The 3,328-nt window shown below is 37.2% G+C and overlaps 1 protein-coding gene across 1 annotated transcript in view; it reads right to left on the bottom strand.

The window, feature by feature from the left end:
* The window catches only part of ZNF177 (zinc finger protein 177), a 9,266-nt gene extending 6,968 nt beyond the window's left edge, over positions 1-2,298 (bottom strand). The window contains exon 1 of the mRNA XM_011994303.1: positions 2,157-2,298. The gene's annotated coding sequence lies outside the window, so the exon portion shown is untranslated. The remainder of the gene's footprint in view (positions 1-2,156) is intronic.
* Positions 2,299-3,328: the final 1,030 nt, after the last annotated feature.

The raw sequence follows: 3,328 nt of genomic DNA, 5'->3' as shown, positions 1-3,328 counted from the left end.
TCACGAGGTCAGGAGATCGAGACCATCCTGGCTAACCCGGTGAAACCCCGTCTCTACTAAAAAATACAAAAAACTAGCCGGGCGAGGTGGCGGGCACCTGTACTCCCAGCTACTCGGGAGGCTGAGGTGGGAGAATGGCGTGAACCCGGGAGGCGGAGCTTGCAGTGAGCTGAGATCTGGCCACTGCACTCCAGGCTGGGCAACAGAGCAAGACTCTGTCTCAAGAGAAAAAAAAAAAAAAAATCAACTGGTAACTACAGAAATACAAAGGATTGTGAGACTATAATGAAACATTATATGCCAAAAAATTGGATAATCTAGAATAAATGGATAAATTCCTAAAAACCTGCTAAGACTGAATCATAAATAGAAAACCTGACAAGATCAATAAGAGTACGGAGATTAAATCAGTGAGGAAAAATCTTCCATCAGAGAAAAGCCCAGGACTTGGTGGCTTCACTGTTGAATTCTACCAAACATTTAAAGAATAATCCTTCTCAAACTTTTCCAAAAAAATGGAAGAAAAGCCCAACCAAGCTCTTCATTAAACTCATTTTATGAGGTCAGCATTACACTGATACCAAAGCCAGAAAAAAACACTGTAACAGCAAAAAACTACAAGCCAATATCCCTACTGAAAATAGATGCAAAACTCCTCAATAAAATACTAGCAAACCATATTCAACAGTACATTAAAAGGATCATACACCATGATCAAGTGGGATTTATCCCAGAAATACAAGGATAGTTCAAGATATGCAAAATCAATGTGATACGCCATACTGACAGAATGAAGGATAAAAACTATATGATCATTAGAATAGATGCAGAAAAAGCACTTGGTAAAACTCAGCATTCTTCTATGATAAAAACCCTCAACAAATTAGTTATAGAAGGAATGCACTTCAATACCAGTAAAGGCCATAGGTGACAAAGCCACAGCTTACAGTCAATTATAAAAAATTGGAGGCTTTTCCTCTAAGATTGGGAACAAGATGCCCATCCTCGCCACTTCCAGTCAACATATGACTGGAAGTTCTAGGCAGAACAATTATGCAAGAAAACAAAAGGCATCTACATTGGAAAAGAAGTAAAATTATCTGTTTGTAGATGACATGATAGTTTGATGTAGTTTCACTTCATTATTTTTGCCTTTCTTGCCTGTCCTTTCGGTGTCAACTCCTTTAAAAAAACCAGTCAAGACCAGCCTGACCAACATGGTGAAACCCCGCCTCTACTAAAATGCAAAAATTAGCCAGGTGTGGTGGCGGGTGCCTGTAATCCCAGCTACTCGGGAGGGTGAGGCAGGAGAATCACTTGAACCTTGAACCTGGGAGACAGAGCGAGACTCTCTCAAAAAAAAAAAAAAACACAAAACTGAATTATGAAAGGAAGCAAGGGAGAAAACGGATGTAGTAAGAATGGCAAAATGGTGACAATCATGGAAGCTGGGTGGTAGCTACATAGTAGCTTCATCATAGCACTCTATTCCTGGGTATGACTGAAAATCCATGGTGAAAATTTTTTAAAAAGAAAGTAAAATTTCCATATGAAAACATGAAGCAAGGAACTGTACCTGTCAGGCATAATAGAAAGAAAATCTCTCTTGAGGATTTGTATATACAAGTGCTCTCTTTTAGGTTTCAGTCCAAATTCATTTGTGTAGTTCAAACAACCTCAAGAGAATAATTTCACTTTAAGAGGGTCCTAAGTGGCATTGTCCCCAAGCAACTAGTGCAAGCAAATGGACCTATCTCTGGAAAATCAACTTTAAGTCAGGTCTTGAGAAAAAAATCTTATATGCAAAGTTCTAAGTAAACTGAGGAAGGCACAGTTTAAGAAACAAACACAAATACGCAATGTACCATGTGTAAGACACAACTAAAACACAGCTATCAGGTGGAAAAGCTTAACACTTCAGATATTATCCTTTTAGACATACTTTAAAAAATATAAAAGCTTAAAGAAATTAACAAAAATTTGGATGTGGAATAAGATACTATAAAATGGTTAGTTTAAAAAGCAATTTTTAGAAATGAAAAATAAACCCACTGAAATGAGAAATTCAATGCCAGTATTAACTACTAGATTAGAATTTTGATAGCACTATTAGATGAAAACCTAGCAATTTTCTTGAAGTAGTGAAAGACACTAACCTTTGGGTACTGGAAGTATTATAAGCCCCAAGCTGAATACATAAAAAGAAATCCACATCTAATTTCATTATAGATTTTTCTTCCTTGGTATTTGATTTTTTCCCATAATTTCCAAAGCAGCCAGGGGAAAAACACACGTCACCTATAAAAGGAAAAACAGACTGATAGTTGATGTCTCAACAGCAATAATGGACATCAGAAGAAAGCAGAACTATGTCTTCAGTGTGCTGAGAAAAAAATGACTTATCAACCTAGAATGCTAGACAGTTAAACTATCTAGCTGCTCTTTATAGGAAATACAAAGATAACCAGTTTAAGCAATGAAAACAAACCAGTCAGCCAAATCCAAATATTATGTGGGACATTTTAAGAACAAATAACTTTATTTTTTCAATAAATCAGTGGATTAAAAAAATGAAAAGGGAGGAGGAAGAGAACAGACACAACAGAAACTTAAGGGGTATAAAATAAAAAAAATGGAGACCCTGTTAAGCTTCTCATGTGAACAAACCAAACGTAAAAAGATATTCTGTAGCCAATCAGGGAACATCAGACTTTGTTAGTTGGGATAATGGAGTAGTGGTGATGAACCAACTAGAGATGCACAGTTAGTAATTTACTGAAGAAATGACAGGATGTCTGGAATTTGCTTTAAAAACAAATCTGGGGGGAAAAAACAGCATTATCCAATAATATTTATTTGCAGTAACCGCTAATACAGTAACCACTAATCATGTATGGACAGCTACTGAACACTTGAAATGAGGTTAAACTTGAAGCATTTAAACTTCAATAGCCACACGAGGCTAGTGGCTACTGTATTGGACAGCTAAGGGCTATCCAAGATAATGCAAGATGAGCAAAATACTGGTAACTGTCAAAGCTGAGTGTTAAGGACGTGAGAATTCATTATACAGTCAGCCCGCTACATGACCACAGATCAAAAATATGTGGAAAAAAAGATGAATGCTTGTGTCTGTACCGAACATGTAGACTTTCCCCCTTGCTATTATTCCTTAAACAATACAGCATAACTATTTATGGTCCAGCACAGTGGCTCACACCAGTAATCCCAGCACTTTGGGAAGCTGAGGCAGGAGGATGCCTTGAAGTCAGGAGTTCAAGACTAGCCTGGGCAATAAAGCAGAACCCTGTCTCTACAAATATATATA

The sequence above is a fragment of the Mandrillus leucophaeus genome, unplaced genomic scaffold (genome assembly GCF_000951045.1).
Source record: "Mandrillus leucophaeus isolate KB7577 unplaced genomic scaffold, Mleu.le_1.0 Scaffold451, whole genome shotgun sequence".
In the NCBI taxonomy this organism is placed as follows: Eukaryota; Metazoa; Chordata; class Mammalia; order Primates; family Cercopithecidae; genus Mandrillus; species Mandrillus leucophaeus.
Note: the sequence above shows the minus strand (reverse complement) of the source record. Positions and strands in the feature narration are given on the sequence as shown.